The sequence below is a fragment of the Rhinolophus hipposideros genome, assembly GCF_964194185.1.
Source record: "Rhinolophus hipposideros genome assembly, chromosome: 21".
Taxonomy (NCBI): Eukaryota; Metazoa; Chordata; class Mammalia; order Chiroptera; family Rhinolophidae; genus Rhinolophus; species Rhinolophus hipposideros.
Window position 1 is genome coordinate 17313898 of NC_138067.1, and position 19799 is coordinate 17333696.

Here is a 19799-nt window from a genome sequence, read left to right on the forward strand (position 1 = left end):
TGAAGATAATATTCAGAGCTCATGTACAGTTAGTGCAACAGGCCAGGCAGTGTTTAGTGTAATATATAGTACATCTCTTTAAGTCTGTACACCCCTGTGGTACAGATGAGAAAACAGAAGCTCCGCGAGGCTAGGTAACTTTTCCAGGGTTCCACAGCTGACTGTGTGGATGAAAAGGGGTTCTACCGAAAGTAACCTCACAGGGTGATCTGATCATAACATCCTAACTGGGTAGGTTATGGTGGGTAGTCACGCCCCAGGCATATTAACTAATTTTGCAAAAGATATATCTTTACCTTAAGCAAGCACCCTATTTTACCTGTGTATCTAGATTAACACACCTTTAAAACACCTCTTTTTCAAAGTAACCACCTTCACCCCGCCCCCCCCCCCCCCCCAAATTCCAAATACATAAAAGAGCTGCAAACTGCCATTCTCCAAAACATTTTTCTAGTCTGTTAAGAACTTGCTTCCAGGTGTATCCTGTTTGGCTCAAATAAATTTTTATAAAAATTCTCTATAGGTCTGGGCATTCTTACCTCCACAGCTGTGTATAACAGACCTGCAACAACTCGCTGTGAAACCTTGGACAGGTAACTTAGTTTTCTGAATCTTTGTAAAAACAGAGGCTTGTACGAAGGTCAGACAATTAAGTTCGAGAACTCATCCTAGAAAAAGTGCTGTGTACCTTACTGATGAATATCATTACGGTCACCTTCGAAGTACTCCCGTTGGGAAGCAAAGCACTGATGCCAGCGCCTAGTCCACCCTTCTTCTTTTTTTCTTTTTTTCTTAAGATTTTATTGGGGAAGGGGAACAATGTGTACTTCCAGGACTTTTTTTTTTTCCAAATCAAGTTGTTGTCCTTTCAATCTTAGTTGTGGAGGGCGCAGCTCAGCTCCAGGTCCAGTTGCCGTTGCTAGTTGCAGGGGGCACAGCCCACCATCCCTTGTGGGAGTCGAACCGGCAACCTTGTGGTTGAAAGCCCACGCTCCAACCAACTGAGCCATCCGGGAGGCAGCTCAGCTCAAGGTGCTGTGTTCAATCTTAGTTGCAGGGGCAGAGCCCACCATCCCTTGCGGTACTTGAGGAATTGAATTGGCAACCTTGTGGTTGAGAGCCCACTGGCCCATGTGGTAATTGAACCAGCAGCCTTCGGAGCCTTAGGAGCACGGAGCTCCAACCGCCTGAGCCACCGGGCTGGCCCCTAGTCCACCCTTCAAAGCAATTTTGGAACTCCTTTTCTGGAATGGCCATCAGAGTTGTCATTCTATTACCTTTGATGTCCTGAATGTCATCAAAATGTCTTCCTTTCAACATTTCCTTTTTCTTCAGGTAAAGAAAGAAGTTATTGGGGGCCAGATCTGGTGAGTAGGGAGGGTGTTCCAATACACTTATTTGTTTACTGGCTAAAAACTCCCTCACAGACACCGTGTGAGCTGGTGATGCAAAAGTCATGAATTGTTGGTGGAAAGTTCAGGTCGTCTAACTTTTTCATGCAGCCTTTTCAGCACTTCCAAATAGTAAACTTGGTTAACTGTCCAGTTGGTACAAATTCATAATGAATAATCCCTCTGATATCAAAAAAGGTTAATAACGTCGGTGCAACAAGTTTGTGAACTTAATTGTCAGACCTCGTGTGTGTGTGTGTGTGTGTGTGTGTGTGTGTGTGTGTGTGTGTGTATGTGTAACAACTCTTCTCGCATTCTTAATGATGAGTTTGAGCCGGAGGAGTTCATTCTGCTATTTGGCTTGGCAACTGCTGGCTTCAGCTCCACCACACAAACCAGTATTGTTATGCTCATACATCAATCCTTTACTGGGGGCCTAACAGGGAGGTTTGGGAGATAAAAAGATGAAAAGGCATAGTCCTAATTTGGGGAGCAAGAAGTCAGAAGAAAGGGAGTAGGAGCCAGAGCTGGTGGCAACAAATGCTAATCGAAGGAGCGTGGACTTTGACAGATGGGTGTACTCTGTCCTCTTGCTCTGCCCCACCAATCCCCTCTCTGCCTGGCTCTGTCTGCTCAGGAGTCAGAAGGCCAGTCTCTAAGGACTAAATCATCCGGGCTCCAAGCCCTCTGGCTACCATTTGGATCCAGTCCATGGGGAGCACCAGGAAGAGATCACAGAGCAGGAAGAAAAGTCAAGGTATTTATTCTCTGTCTCCTGACCAGGATGTAGTTCTGACAGGGGACATGTTCCTTGACCAAGGTCACCATCACAGCACCCCACCCTTCCCCCGCTGCACCTGGGGTGGTAACACTACCAGCTGGAGCCACTCCCTGGGTGATCCACCAGCACCATTCCTCTTGGGTTTCCTTTACAGCTCACACCACTGTAAATAATCCCTTCATTAAAGGTTTTTCAATTACCCTTTCAATGTGCTGGCTGTTTCCTGCCTGGACTTTAATATGAGAACCACTGAATTTTTTTTTATTTGATGTAGGTGGAATAGAGTTTAGAAGACATTAAACACAGAACCAGTCAGGATATTAAACACCATGTTTCCCTGAAAATAAGACCTAACCGAAAAATAAGCCCTAGCATGATTTTTCAGGATGACATCTCCTGAATATAAGCCCTAATGCATCTTTTGGAGCAAAAATTAATACAAGACCCGGTCTTATTTCTGGGGAAACACGGTAAGAGATAAGGAGAGTCTGTTGGAGGGAATGAAACACAGCAGATGGCTATCAATAGGACTTGGGATTATGAGGGGAGAGAGAAGAACCAAAAACGACACTGAACCTATAGACCAACATTCCTCACGAACATAGGCACAAAATCCTCTAACAAAATACTAGCCAACTAAATAAAGCAATGTGTTCAAAGGACATGACCAAGAGGTTTTAATCCCAGGAATGTAAGGCTAGTTCAACATTCTAAAATCAATTACTATAATTCACCATATCAAGTCATTAGATTAGTTATTAGGTTGAATTAAAAATGCAAATTAAAACCTATTTATTATAACTACACACCTATTAGAATGTCAAAAATTCAGAAATTTAGAAAATCTGATGATCAAATACTGGCAAGGATATAAAGCAACTGTTCATTGTTGGTGAAAATGAAAACTGGTACAGCCACTTTGGAAAACAGTTTGTCATCTTATGAAGTTAAATATACACTTATCATATAACCTAGCAGTCCCACTTCTAGGTATTTACCAAGAGAAATGAAAATTTATGTTCACACAGAAACCTCTATGTAAATGTCTATTTTCTAACATCTAATGTTGGCTTTATTCATAATTGTGAAAACTTGGAACCAACACAAATGTCCTTCAACTGGTGAATGGATAAACAGTAGTGTATCAACGGCAATGGAACACTGCTCAGCAATAAAAGAGCCCTATCAATGCATGTAATGACATGGACGCTCAAATGCATTATGCTGACTGAAAGACACCAGACTTAAAAGGCTCCACGCTGTGGGATTCCATTTACAGGACATAATTAAAAAGGCAAACTATAGGGACAGAAAAGAGATCAGTGGATGCCAAGGGTTTGGAATGGGGGCATGATTCGACTACAAAGGGCCACAAGGGGATTTGTGGATGATGGGGGCGAAGAACTGTTCTATACCGTAACTATGGTGGTGGTTACATGACTACACGCATTTGTCAAAACTCACAGAACTGTACAAAAAGAGTAAATTTTACTAGTATGTAAATTATATTTCAGTAAATGTGACCCCCTAAAAATATGATATTGAAGTTCTCAGCTTAAGTGACTGGGAAGCTGTAGTGTCATGAAGAGAAATGGGGAACCCGAAAGGCTTGACTGTTGAGACGACGGGGGAAGCTGGGATTTGTGGATTCTGTTCTTCCCAGACTGGATGAATATCATCTCACCTTCTGCATGTCTACTCCATGGAGCTACAACTTCTGCAAAATCACAGAGACCCACTTCCCACCACAGAGGTAAGCCAAAGCCAATGTGACATCCGTTTTTGTAGGTCAAGTTTTACCGACACACATCACCCATTCCTATGGGTGCTTTTGTGCTACGACAGCAGTGTAACAGAGGCCCTATAGCCCAGAAAGCCTAAAGTATTTACCATCTGATCCCTTAAAGAAAAGGTTTGCTGATCCTTGCCCATCTCATGGGTTATAAGGCCAGGAGCGCCATGTGACAGAGTATAGTCATGAAGGTAGCCAGGATGGTGATAAAAAGAACACCTTCCCTCCGTGTGTGTGTGTGTGTGTGTGTGTGTGTGTGTGTGTGTGTGTGTGTGTAGTCGCATTTCTGGAATTCTGGTGTTAGTGTATAACCTCAGAGAGGCCATTCCTTCACTGGACAGCTCAAGCAGGGGTCTGACCCCGGGCAGAAGGTGCCTATGAATCCTTTCCTACCAACAGTCCCTTTATAATGTTGGGGGTACAATGATGCAGATATTGGCACTGAGCTGGTGAATCAGACGTGATCCATGCTGTCAAGGAATTCCTTCCATCAGCAAGACTGGCAGGTAAACAATCTGTTACATGGTATGGCATGTGGAGCAACAGGGAGGAGCACCCTTAGCTACCTGGGTCACAGGTGTGTGCAAGCAGGAGGAGATGGAGGAGATGACGTTCAGGTCCCAGTTGCTCAGAAAGACAAGAGTCACACAGCGTCTCCAACAAGACCCTCCCTCACTTATTCGTGGCTAGTTTCTGCTCCCGGGGCCATTTTAGTCAGAAAGTTTTACTTTACATTGACTTGAAATCCATGTTCATTTAACTTCCCTCCTATTTGTCTTAATTCTACACTGTGGAACTACCTGTGATGTTTCTTCATGTTTCCCCTACATTTCCTAGGTTGTGGTAGGTTGTTTGCAAAATGGCCATCATAATTCCCTTCCTTGTTTTCATGCCATTGGGAGTCAATCGCCTCCCACAATGACTCTGGTCTTAGCCATGGCACTTGCTCTAGACAATGGGATATTAGCTACATGACACAGGAGGTTTGAAAAGTACTTGTCATTAAGGCTTGCTCGCTTGTTATTCTTGGGACCATCACCCTGTGAACGAACCCAGGCCATCTTACTGGACCAAGAGACACATGACCAAGACACCTCCAGTGCTTCAGCTGACTGACAATGAATCAATCGCCAGTTATGTGAGTGAGCTCATCTCTAGCCACCCAGTTCCAGTTGAGCAGACCCACACCAGAACAACCACCCAGGGCACCTTAAGAATCATGAGAAATAATGTTTGTTTTAAGTTACTGAATTTTGAGGTTCTTGTACAGCAAAAGGTAACTGATAAAGACTCCTTTACAGATTGAATTCCCTTAATTCCCTCAGGTCTTCCTCATACTCTCTACCCCACAGCCAAGGCTTCTCTGGTCTGTCCACTCTCTGGTTTGTCAACGTCCCCCTGAAATGGGGCCCTGAGAACTGAATACCATATCCTGAATATAGTCTGGTCTCTTTTCTCTGTATATTACATTCCTATTAAGCAATTTACATTCATTCTAGAATTTAGACAGCCATATCTTCCTGACATAGGATTTTTCACATCCTAATAAATATAACGTACTTGTATTAGGTTTTTCAAAAAGTTTAATTGTGGTAAAATATACATAACATAAATTTACCATCTTAACCATTTTTAAATGTATAGTTAAGTACGCTCACATTGTTCTGCAACTGTCACCATCACCCATCTATATAACTCTTTTCACCTTGCAAAACAGAAACTCTATATCCAATAAACAATTAACTCCCTACTCCCGCTCCCCGCAGCCCTTGGCAAACCCCATTCTACTTTCTGTCTCGTAGGAGTTTGATGACGCTACGTATCTCATATATATAAGTGGAATCACATGATACTTGTACTACTGTAACTGGCTTATATCACTTAGCATAATACCCTGAAGGCTCATCCACATTGTAGCTTGTGTCAGAATTTCCTTCCTTTTCAAGGCTGAATAATATTGTACTGTATGTATACATGACACTTTGCTTATCCATTCATCTGTTCATGGACACTTGGGTCGCTTCCATATTTTAGCTACTGTGAATAATTACTACATTTTAGCTTCTATGAATATGGATGTATAAATTACAGTTTTTTGAACCAAAGTTCAGTACTTTAATTTTTCCTCCAATAAATTTAATTTAATTTGGGCAGTTGTTCACCAGTCGAGATAACTTTTAGATATTTATTTCACTATGCCTACCAGCGTTGTATCAGTTGCAAATTTCATCAGCAGGCTATGTCTTCAAGTCAAGCCAATAATAACTTAGTAATTAACATTTTTTTGAGTATATACTATATGCCAAGTGCTTTACAGGCATCATTTTATTTAAGTATTAAAATATCCTGAGGCAGGTACTATTATTATTGTCCTTTACAGGTAAGGAAACTAAGGGCTCCATCAGTTTTTTGGATTAAGTATTTTAAGCAATTACAATTTCATAGAACTGTACGAGCTCTCATTTCTCCTTTTGCCCAATGGGACAAGAGACTACATAAAATGCACAGCTGACAGCAAGTAAATGATATTTATACTGGCACTCCCCTGGACCAACCAATTCAGTAAATGTACTAAAAAGATTATATTGTTACCAAACACACACACATGGTCAGAATTAACCAGGATCTTAAGGCCAGCAGCCAGATGTTTGTAGCTTAGGCACCTGGCATAGAGGCAGCCCTTAAAGGTTTGTTAGATGACACTGTCCTTTATAAACCCATATACTGTTCGTGTTCACCAGTTCTCTCTCCAGGTGTTCAGAGGTTGTTTGATGTTTTAGTGTGTTCCTAAGGAATAACCAGCATCAGGCTCAAACATCTACATCTGGTATTTCTTTTCCCACCTTTTGAAAACTGGGACAAATACTGTATTATCATCTGTTATCTGGCATCTCCCTCTGTTCCACAGCCTCACAGTTTATTGACAGAATATGGGGCTATAGCATGGTAACCTGCTCATTTTCTTAGAACCCCTTTTTCACCCTAAATATCTCTAGTATATCTTTACGAATACTTCTGATTGACTGCAGGCTTTTTTTCAAGTATCACTACTTGTTCTGGGATTGTGTCTTTCTGATCCTATTAGAAGCTTCAAGCTCTTCAGAAGCTTGCAGATGGAGGGAGCCTGGGTGATTCCATCCAAGCTACTTAAAAAATGCATCTATAATAGTTTGTCCTATAATGATACTTTTTAAAATTACAAATATGCTTTCTATTTTTCAGTGCCAGGCTCCAAAAAGAGCCATTAGGGATTTCTATCGACAAAGTTACTGCTTCGTAATACTATCTTTACCCTGCGTGTCACATAACTGAGGTCAATTGATTTTTCAGCCAAATCATTAATTCAACGGGGAGAGGAAACTCTTAAAGAAATGGTGTTGAAACAACTGGATGTCCATATGGCAAACAAAGGATCTTGACCCCTTTTCTCTCACTGCATATACAAAAATTAATTTGAGATGGATCAAAGACCTAAATGTAAAAGACAGAATCACTAAGCTTCTAGAAAAACATATCAGAGAATATTTTCAAGATAAAGGTGAGGATTTCTTGGCCAGGACACAAAAAACACTAACCCGTTGATAAACTGGATTTCAAAATCTAAAAGAATCTCTGGCTCATTAAGAGGCACCATTAAAAAAAATTAATAGGAGAGCCACAGACCAAGAAAAACTATTCATCAAACATCTATGTAACAAAGGATTTATATGCAGAAAAACTCCTACCAATCAACAATAAAAAAAATGAACCCGATTTTTTAAAATATCAAGATTTAGTCACTTTACCAAAAGATACCAAAGATACAGGAATGGCCAAAAGACGCTCCATATCATTAGTCCTCAGGGACATGTAAATTAAAACCATACTGAGATATCCACTAGAATGGCAAAAATAAAATAAAAGACTGACAATCCCAAAGTTTGGAGAGAATATGGAGCAAATGGAACTCTCATACTGTTGGTGGGAGTGTAAAACAGTACAATCACTTTGGAAAACTAACATTTTCTTATAAAGTTAAACATATATCCAATGACACAGCAACTCCACTCATGAAATGTTCATAAGCAGCCTTATCCATCATAGCCCCAAACTGTAAACAAACCCAAATATTCATGAATAGGAGATTGGATAAACAAATTATGGTAGTCATATAATGGAATATAGTGAAGCAGTACAAATGAGTGAACTATTAATACAGGCAACGTGTAAATCTTAAAAACATTACACTGAGTGAACGATACTAGGTGCACATACCAAAAACCCCCATAGTGTAGGATTCCATTTATTTGAAGACAGTGGCCGTCGTCAGAAGGCGGTTAAGGGTGGTGGTTGAAATGGGGACAGGATGGGCGAAGGACTGACTAGGAAGGGACACAAGGAAACATTCTAGAGTGACGGGAATGTTCTATATCTTGTGTTGCATTGTGGTTATGTGGTGATACAATTGTCACAGCTCATCAAATTGAACAGTTCAGGTCTGTGCATTTAATTGCGTATAAATTATATACCTCAATTTTCAATCATCGTAAGTTGTTGTGTCTAAGGGTACAGAACAACCTATTCACACCTCGAAGATTCAGGTCTATAATCAAACTAAATGGGTACATGGGAATTAGAAGTCTCTTACCTTTCAAACAAAACCTAACCCTTGTAAGCTTCCTTCTGGGATCACCAATACAGAGACCGAAGCCAAGAGAGTACGTTTTCGGAGGAAGTATACCTTCAAGCTAAGGCCCAATGATGCAGACAGTCTCGGCACTGGCTGAGGGTACCTGGGATGGCACTTTACCCTAGCCAACATCGTACTGGGCAAGCTGCAGAGACAAGCCACACTAAGGAAGGGAGGGTTCAAAAAGGAGTTTATCTCCTGTAGAGCTACAGGCAAGCAAAGTTAAGGATGCTATAAGTGAGAAATGGTGTAACAGTTTGTGGTTGTAGCTGGGCAGGTTGGGCAATGAGGCTTGGCAGACCACAGGGTGGGAAGTCATTACTCTGCACCCACCCCACCCCCCGCTGCACCCCAGAACCAGCCCACAACTGGAGTGCCCCATTTAGGGGCATTCTTCATCCTTACGGGCACTTTGCGCATCCTTAGGGCGTGACCCCCTCTCTGAGGTGCCTCCACAGACTTTGCCATGGGTCTCTGTCCCCTCGGACACATTCAAAAGGCCAGTGTCAAGGGGCATGTTTGGGAGTTAGAGTTTTCTGTGGGTGAATTTAAAAAAAAGGTTTTTTTCCAGTAATTGTATCTTAATGTAAAATATGCTAAAATAAAGCACTATGGCCAGAGATGGGGCCATGACCCTTGTTATTAAGTGAGATGGGCCCTCAATCTAATTTTAAAACAAATTGTGACATTAGCTGTGTTTCATAGTCTGTGTTTCAGGGGCTTATGTATAAAATGACACCTTAATTTCTGAAATTAATTCATTAGTAAATACTTAGTAAGCATCTGCTATGGGCCAGGCGTAGGTAAAGCACAGGATACATTGGGGAGCAAAACAGATAGAGCTTCTACCTGCACGGAGTTTATAGTCTAGCAGGAGAGCTACGACAATCAAATCATGACGTAAACATGTCATTACAATCTGGGACAAGTACTATAAAGAAAAAGAACAGGGTGCTAAGGGAGCACTGAGCAGGATACAAATGAACTTCTTTGAGGAAATGTTAAATGATGTATCTGGAATGCACTTCGCATTCACGTGGAAAAGGCACTACCCACATTCAAAAACTGAATTATGATAAAAACACTGACATATTGGTAGTTCGGTAAAGAAAAAAGCAAAAGCCAGTTTGTGAGAGGCAGATAGTCCCTTCCCCTAGAGCAGTGTTCAAGCCTCTACTCATCAGCATTTCTTCATATAAAATGGGTCCAAAGGAAGGAGGAGGAAAGAGCAAAATGTTCAGAGCTTTACAGTACAATTATGCAATGATCTTATGATGCTCGGTGTTCAGGCATCATGGCTGACCACCCTAGAGTATGGGCACCAATACTTCAGTTACTTTATAGTTATTTGACAAGCTTCAGCTACCTGACATCTGCCAAATACAACTAAAAAGTTGCTAAATCTAATGGTCAATTCTCATCCTCATACCACTTTGATGCTGATAGCAGCAGCTTCTGATATAGTAAGTTCACCCTCCTTAAAACACTCTTATCTGCCTTCCAGAACACAAATTTCTTCTGGTTTCCTCCTACCTCTCTGGCCACTTCTCAGTGCCAGCTCCTAGTTTATCCTGATGATGGCTATGTTAACCACGGTTCCTATTCAGTCTCATGGCTTAAATACCATCTATTCTCTGACAATTCCCAAGGTGATCAGCCTGTCCTCCTCCCGGTGCTCCAGCCTAGTATAAACTGTCTCTGCTTGGATACTTAATAGGCATCCCAAACTTCAAATGTTCAGCACTAAACTCCTGATGTTTTTCCGCACCAAACTTACCCTTCCCACAACAGCTTCACCTCGGAAACCGGTAACACAAGTTTTTCAACTGCTCAAATCAAAACCTCGGAGTAATCCTTGATTCTTCTTTTTCTCTCATACTTCATTCTCATCTGATCCATAAACAGGTCTCGCTAGCTCTCTACCTTCAAAATACATCCTGAATCCAAGCACTTCCTAGTGCCACCACCTCAGTGAAAGCTACCGTCCCCTCTCTCCTACATTATTGCCATGGCCCAACTGGTCTCCCCGATTTTACCCTGCCCCTCCCATGCTGCACCCCCAATCTATTCTCAACGGAGCACTGAGAGAGACTCAGTTTAAATGTAAGTCAGATCACGCCACTCTTCTACCCAAACTGTGCACAGGCTTCCCACCTCTCTTAGAATAAAAGCCAAGGTTCTTCCACTGACCTACGTGGTCCTACATGGTCAGGCGGCACCCCCTTCCTCTTGCTGACCTTATATCCTCTTTCTCTTCCCCTCACTCCCTCTGCTCCAGTGACTGTGCTTTACTACTGTATGTATCTCAAACATACCCGGTATGTTCCTGTCTCAGGGCCTTTGCACTTGCAGTTCCCTCTACTGTACATATATCCATCCACTTGGCTTACTCACTCCTTCACCTCCTTCAAGTCTCAAGTGTTGTCTTATCAGAAACAGGTTTATTTTCCCATTGTTTGTCTCCCCCACTACCCCTGTTAGAATGTATGTTTTGAGGACAAAGGAATTTTTTTTGATCTATTGTGTTCATTGCTGGAACCTAGAGTGCCTAGAACAATGCCTATTATATAGTGGGTGCTTGATAAATATTTGCTGAAAAGTGAAAGATTTCAGACCTTGTTCCTGCGTAGTTAGTTAAATCAATAAACCAAGACATATGCTGAACTCATCAAAACTGTATATAATTCAGTAGGGCCTTAGGCCATGTTCACAAATTTAAGAGAGATTACTTATGTCACTAATCTAAGTAGTTTGGGGCACAATCTGGTTTAATGGTTCAGGAAAGACAACAAGCATCTATGAGAACAGAATAGCTCTACCTGCCACTTGGGATTAGGAAAATGAGCTGCCGTGTCAGTCTTAAACGACAACTTGACCTGCCAAGAGGGTGCCCTCACTCAGAAGTGTCTCTCGCACTATCACTCCTCCTCCACAGGACATGACTCATGCTTATCAGTGACTTCAGTCCCCTTGGAGTCAAGTTTCCTCCCTTTTGACAGAAACGTACTGCTGTCAAGCCTTGTAGGACCACACGATCCAGCAGCGCTCAGGGGCTCTGTTAAGTCAAATGCCAACAGACAATTGTGAAGGGAAGGCAACTGATCGTGATTCAAACCGAACCAGTTCATAAGGAACCATTCTGGCTGCAGTGAAATCTTCCTGCTCCCACAGCCAGTCTGTCACCACATCCCAACACCTGGACATCGTCATGCCCCTTGAATTCACCCACTGCTCTGGTTTCCCCAACAGACACCCACGCTTCGCCTAGTCCTAACCATTTCCTTCCCCAGCCATTAAGTGTCCCTAGGATGAATCCCAAATTCTCTGATGGGGTTCACAAAGCATCTCCCCAGTTGACCCTTTCCCACCTTTCCACCTCACCACTTCCCCCTTACACGGCACTCGACATCTAGCAGCTACCAAATCTAATTCCTTCAGTCCGTTTCTGAGATTTTGGTCCAAGCCGTTTACTCTGCCTGGAACAGTCTCTTCTTCTCACTTCCTGAGGTTAAATGCTGGGGAGATCTGCTAGGTCTCCACTTAACAGCACTTCCTCAGAAAGGCTGAGCCTAGGCTGGGCGTAAGTGCTTCTGCTCACAGGTCCCAAGCAGCCTGGGCTTTGGCTTTCACAGCGCCCATCCTACTTCACTGGGATCACCTATTCAGCGTGTCATGAGGGCAGGACCTTGCTGATCCCACATCTGCTGCCACCAGGACAGAGCACGTATGCCTGACACCTGGTACGTACTGAGTAATAACTGAGGAATGACCATTCACGTGAGTAAGTCCGAGAATGAATGACTCGAGAAGTCAGGTCAAAGCCCGTGCGGGTGCTGCGCCAACTACAAGGCAACAACACCTTTTCCTGCCCAAGTCCTTCTTTGCCTTTCTGATTTTAAATAAATGACATTTCCGAATCTTAAGAACATAAGCTACTCTGAATGCTGCTCCAGCACTGATACTGTGGAACATCCCCTGGGGGGCAGGGGGCTGGTCATTACTTAACATCTGGCTGCAAAGGCATCCGTAATGTGAGAGCATACATCTTAAGCATGGTAAAGAAGAGAAAATAAAAATGTGAAGGTCAATTTTAAGTTTAATCTTTATTTTGCAAAACCAGTTGGTGAAATAAGCAGGAATCCCTTCCATGTATCTTTCGCCATCAATCATGTACCAAGAATGAATTAGGAAGGCGTGTCTAATTGTCCTCCAGCCCTCCTTTTGGCCCTCCAACATCTAGAATTAAGCCAGGGTGGCAGAATTAAGGTAGGCTGTCAATGCCTGGATAGCAGAGCTGGACCCAACAAGGAAAGACAGCCACATCGCATCAACAGAGCCTGAGCAGGAGCTGGGACAAAGCATGCAGCTTGAGTTTTGAACTGCACGTTCATAGCAGAGTGACTACCTATATCATTGTACGGTTACAGCTCCCCACTAACCAACTTAAGAGTCTGAAACAATAACGTGAATGCTTTTAGCAGGACTGCTTTCAGATAGACATGAAAGTGTTCCTTTACCTGCACTTATGTTCCCATTGAAAAATAAAAGCAAAGTGAAGAAACAGGTATTGAGTTTTACAAATTATTAACAATAAATGTTTTGGTCTCTGGGTTTCAAAGATCCCAAGGCTCTATGGAGGTTTAGTTTTCCTATGACTTGTTTAAGAGCCTACACTGACTCAATGCCATGATCACAGACAGTTTGCCTTCTCATTGACAGCAGAAACACAAACAGGACAAAGGAAAGAAACGCTATTCTGCCGAATCCACAAGTTGACACAGCGGGTAAATTGTTAGGCAGCCACCACAGAAGGAGAGCATACTAGCCCTGGCTAAAGACGCCAGCTCCCCATCCTCCTGTTCCCCTCCACACCGTGTCCTAGGAGGGACACTAATGAAAGGCCTAATGACCTGTCCAATGAGGTGTGACTACCCAATGTACAAAAGGGTCAGCTAAATTAGGTCATAAAGGAGAAGTAAACACCCACAGAGGTATTTGGATCGCTAGCTACTAGGTCTAAAAGTTAGCTTCAGCTGATGATTACAGTAGGAAAAAGCATTATATTAATTCTTTATTGTTTTTTAAAATATGGCAATAACCGGAAGATTATTTTTCCTAACATTGCTTTAACAATGACCTCCAGATTGACAGTGACCTGAAAATGCCACCCCTCAGCCCTACTCTCTCCCAGAGTAATTTTATCCTTCAACTCCACTATGACCTCCCTGCAAACATCCATAACTTACTATTTCCAGCCTTGGCAACTTACTGGGGCTCTGGTTCTATACTTCTAAGTGTCTACTGGATATCCCCACCCAAGTGACCTACCAGTTTCTCCCAACCTGAATTCATCTTCCCTCGCAAACATGAATCTCATCCTGTGCTCCCCCACCCCTTTTAATAGCACAATACCCAGTCACCAGAGTACTTCATTCATTCTCCAGTATTTTTAAACACCACAATGAGTTAGGCGTTATGCCAGGAGTTGGGGGACATCACAGTTTTCAGACAGGCCAGGTCCCTGAAGGTTAGTTTCCATCTCTTGATACACTCATAGCTGAATACAAAGGACTGCTTGGACCCAGGAACATAATGAGTGTTCCGAGCTCTTTCCTTGCCTTTGCATTTAAATCACTGAGGTAAAGCACATTTGGCCATGATGTATGTGAAATAGCCAATCCTAGACAGAGGTTTATTACAATTTTGGTTTTATCTGTGCTCCCAAGAGAATGAGTTTTTAATTATGATAAACATTTTTCAATGTGCAAACCTAATTTACTTGTTTTCTTAGTGTTTTCCACCTCCTATATGGTCACAAGTATTCTGTTCCTGTGAAAACTGCTATTTCTAATGCAGCAAGAGACACTCTAGAGTCACCTGTTTGCTTTCCTTCTTGATTTCAGGTGTAGGACTTTCTTAGGGCACCACAGAGCACAGCAACCCTGACCAGCGTTCTCTAACTCTGTGTTATATGACCTCTGGTCACCAGGAAGATTAATTAGTTCTCTAGTAACTGCCCAGTGCTTTCACAAATACCTCCTACTTGTATGCAGAAAACTACTTACCAATTGGCCACAACCAGGCTCAAGTGTAATTTAACATTCTGGCTATTAGACATAAAAGTCTAAGCTCAGGACAGTCTTTGCCATACCACCCCTCTTTCTTTTTTTTTCCTTTTTGGTTAATGTGTAAAGAAGGAAGCTGGTTATAAAATACAAGGTATATATGGGATACGCCCTGAAAATAGGCATTCATTTTAGTGTTTTAGAATTTTCTCATATTGTTTAAAGGATGCACAATGCCTTATCTCACTATTGAGACTCTTAGCTCTTTTAGGACCAAGAATGGGTTTTATTTGGTTATGGCGTTAACAGGTCCCTGAAACTTAACACTCCTAGGTATTTTGGTAACATTCCTATAGTGATTTGGAAATTATTTAAAGGCATTTAAATATTCTCTGGACAACAATCTTAGTATGTCAGGGATATTAAACATTGAAATAAGGCGAAACAAAGACAATAATTTTAAAAGAATAACCAGGAACAAGCCCCGGGCTGGGGGAACCAAAACAGCTATTTAAACACAATGATTTAATTTTGAAAATAACATCAGATAAATACGATGCATTCAATCATTTCCCCCATTGTTCCAAAATGCAAGCTGTGTCCCCTGAGACCCTGTCACAGGAATATGAATTCAAAAGGCTGAAAAGTAACAAACAGGAGGGGGGAAAAAAAGAAAAAGTAAGGGAGGTCCAACTGATCTCTCTACCATTCCCCATCTCCTGGACCATCAGATGCCTGGCATGACAAACACCCAGAGCCACCCCTAGAGTATCCTCCGAGATGATAACCATTTCCTAGTGGGAACCACCATCGGGCTGCAGAAACCTATAATGTGTTTTCGGACACTGTGCTACAAAACCACCCATCAATAAGCACCCCAGAGACCCTATGGGTCAAAACTATCCACCAACAAGCACCAAAGAAATATGAGTCTTAGAAAGCAGCACAAGGTCTGTGCAGTCACCTTGCAATGACACGCATGTAAGTCCATTATCTAGGTAACTGCATTTCTGTTTGGTTCACTGACACCTGAGACAGGAAATGTCACTGCTGCCCAGCCCCTGCCACCGTTCACCCCACCAACACTTTTAATACAGTCATAAATTGAGACGGGGCAATGCCCGCAGAGAGAAAATAAGTTCTATATCATCCTTTACACATGTAAAAGAAAGAAGAAACTTTCAGGAGGGATGTTTGTTTGTTTGTTTGTTTGTTTTGGAAGGTGGAAAATACACTTTGTAAAAAATTTATTGCAATTTTTTTATTGAGGTAAAAACTGATACATATTAGTTTCAGGTGTATTACATACTGCTCCAATATTTGTATATATTGCAAAATGATCGCCACAATAAACCGAGTTACCATCTCATTTTAAAAATAAATATATATGTACTATAGAAAATTACCGTTATTTATTTATTTATTTTGTTAAAGATTTTATTGGGGAAGGGGAACAGGACTTTATTAGGGAACAGTGTGTTTTTCCCAGGCCCCATCAGCTCCAAGTCAAGTTGTCCTTCAATCTCAGTTGTGGAGGGCGCAGCTCAGCTCCAAGTCCAGTCGCTGTTTTCAATCTAGTTGCGGGGGGGTTAAGGGGGCGCAGTCCACCCATCCCTTGCAGGAGTCAAACCAACAACCTTGTTGTTGAGAGCACGCGCTCTAACCAACTGAGCCATCCGGCAGCTCAGCGGCATTTTGTTGTCTTCACTCTAGTTGCGGAGGGCGCAGCTCACTGGCCCATGTGGGAATCGAACCAGCAACCCTGTTGCTCAGAGCGTGCACTCTAACCAACTGAGACATCGGCCGCCCCTGTTATGTTCTTTTATTTTGCTAAGTTTTTATATTTGTTCAATGTACTTGTGATCAAACTATGTATTCACGACATAGTTGTATCCTGATTTCTTTCATTTACTGTTTAGACAGAAGAATTTTTCATGGTATCACAGTTCTTAAAGGTTACACGATATTCCACCGACTATATGAACTAGGTTTTCATTTCTCTGGTGATAGACACTTACGTCAGTTCAATTTGTTTTGTTAAAAATATGGAGGTTAAAAGATTATGGTCCTGAAGTTATATGATTTGCCTAACATCCTAAGCACAAAATAATTGTGAAAGTAAATAATAAAGACTTTGAGGTTGTAAAGTGATATGGTAAATCTCAATGCCAAGTAGGAGTGTTTCTGATTCTATTTTGGGGTTATCTAGTCTCAGGAGAAATTGAGAGCTGACAGTTTCAGAGCAGCACAGTTATCCCAGGCCAGAGAGGAAGATTGTGCTCAGTACTCAGGTCCCACTGCTCACAGCCTTCATTCCTAAGCCTTCCTGATAGAAGGCGGATAGAAACCCTTACAAAATAAGCTTTTGGGAATGGCTTAGAGAGGTGAGGAGAGTCAGCTATCCCCTCAGGAATTCCTGGTTATTCTGGGTCCCAAAGAGTGTGGCATTTTGTTACTGGTCACCTTGAGAAGACAGTACCTAGGGAAAAAAGCACTACTTAGCCACTCCCCTTCTAAAGAGAGCAGGAACTTGTATTTAACAAGTATTTAAGTATTTAAGTATTAAACCTGTCCTACTTTAGGCACATTATGAGAAGGCAGCGTTCTCTGGAAAAGACAATAATGCTGGGAAAAATAGAAGGCAAGAGGAAACGAGGAAGGCCAAATATGAGATGGGTTGACACCATAAAAGCATGAGTCTACAGGAGTGGAGCAGGGCTGTTGAGGACTGAGCATGGTGGGCGTCACTCATTCATAGGGTTGCCAGGAGTCAGAGCCAACTCAATGGCATGTAACACACACACACACACACACACACACACACACACACACACACACACACACACATTTATTCTGACTTTCATGAGTCCAAGCCTATTTCAAGTATCTTTCATTCCCCACTTTTTAAAACACCCGATAGCTAAATTTTCAAGTAATTTGGACTTTTACCCTCTCTTAAAGTTTTCCAATACAAAGCTGCTACTTTTCCCATTAGGGGCGGCCAGATGGCTCAGTTGGTTAGAGCCAGAGCTCTTAACAAGGTTGCCAGTTCAACTCCTGCCTGGGATGGTGGGCTGCGTCCCCGGCAACTAAAGAGTGAAAACTGCGACTGGACTTGGAGCTGAGTTGCGCCCTCCACAACTAGATTGAAGGATGATGACTTGGAGCCAATGGGCCCTGGAGAAAGAGTTCCCCAATATTCCCCCCCCCCAAAAGTGTCCCATTACTACATACTGTATACAAATTCTCAAAAACAGTTAAATCTCCAATTTCTTCCTAGATGCTGTTCAGTTCCAATGGTGTATTTATTCTAGATTTGAACCTTCTAATATAAATATGCATAAGTGACTTGTTAGACATCAAAAGGCTCTTCCACTTCTGAGTCAGTGTGGTCTCTCTGACTCCTCTATTTTCTGAACACCGGCATGTGTATTACAACTTCTTAATCAGATGGACTGCATTCCCATTTCATTTCTCCTCTTACTGTATAACTAGACAATCAGTTCAGTGAAAGTAAATCCTGTTAGCATTACTGGTTTATCTGGTAAGTTAGCCTATTAAATACTATTGAGTACTTTATTACAGGCCAGATTTGATAACTGCCCTCAGCTGCCCCAGAAAATGGAGTGGCTGTTAATTATTTGTCAAAGGTTTCATTGCCACAGCAAGGAAGAAAGACTTTGAGAGTCTGTAAGTCCATCTTTCTCTTCTGAAAACAAGTGTCTTTCTAATTATAGGAGCTCAAAAATGCACACAAATCCAGCGGGCACACTCACCACCATATACGCAGTATCTTCTACAACTGCTCATTCAAGGAAGTATTTACACTTAACATTCAAAGCACTCTGCCACACCCCATCCAGCTCCATAGATGGTAACTGCGCCCGTCCATCTTACCTTGATTTTGGCTTACGTGTCTTCTATCTGAGCTAATGCTAAAGTAATGAGTGTTTTCTACAAAGAATACAAGGATTTTCATAAACTTCTCTGATAGGATTTGGTTAACAGTGCCAATTTCCCTCACAGAGTACATACCCTTCTGATAATATCCCCATAATATCTCTTGAGGTTTTTATACAAAATAGTTCCACAGATGCAAGAAAAGTCAATGAAATGCAGAGCTATGTAATGTTGAATGTTATATACCTGAAACAAATATAATATTGCATATTAACTATGTTTAATTAAAAAAGTTCACAGCCACAATATCCATACCCGTAGTCTGGCATTGATTTGTGAACCTAAGGTGTTCTTCCTTAAACTGATATGACTTATTAACATTATCATACTTTCAATGTATCTTTTCTTGTCACTCTGGGAAAGAAAAAAAATCAACAGATTGACTTTGATGATTAGAATCAGCGACCACCTTTTTTAAAAATTGGACTTCTTTCCCCCACATTTCAAATCTTTAAATCTTTTTTGGGGGGGAAAGGGCTCCCCCCCCATTGCTAATACTACTACTAGTGGGTTCTGGTATTATAAACCTTATATCTGGATTTTCCTAGCAAATAAAAATAACTGATCAGACCCAGACCAATCATTCTACAGGAAAAGTAGGACAACCAGGTGGTAAGAGAAAGCCTTTCAAAACAGAATCTTTATCTGTAAAATGGGGAGTCCACCAACAGAACCATCTGCTGAAATTTTTCACCTCTTGGCTCAGACTCTCTACACTCCTAGTCCAAGGGCAGTAATTTTTCACATTTTCTGTAAAATGGATGGCCTTAAAACTCTTGCTTTACAGAAGGAAATGAGTTTCCTTATCAAGAATGAATCTAGCTTCCCCCCGACTCTTAAAGACAACCATCTTCCATATTTCTTCATATCACAATAACATGTTAAGAGTCTTTTTAAATTTAACAGTTGTTCCCTTCGACTGAAAGGTCGTATACTAAGGGCTCTTCCTTCTGAGACCTTTGTGCCATTGCTTACAAAGGTCCCCTGGGCGGTGCCTGGCCCTGGCTCTGGACACTCAAAGGGCACTCGCTTTCTTCATTTGTCTTACCCTCAGCGTGACACTGTGGGGACAATGAACATAAATAAGATGGTTTACAACCTTACTTAGTGTCCATCCAACGCAGCTTTAAACTTTTCTATT

The 19799-nt window shown here is 41.9% G+C and overlaps 1 protein-coding gene across 1 annotated transcript in view; it reads right to left on the minus strand.

Moving 5' to 3' along the window:
* The window catches only part of GFOD2 (Gfo/Idh/MocA-like oxidoreductase domain containing 2), a 38045-nt gene that overhangs the window by 17353 nt on the left and 893 nt on the right, over positions 1 to 19799 (minus strand). The gene's annotated exons all lie outside the window — the stretch shown is intronic.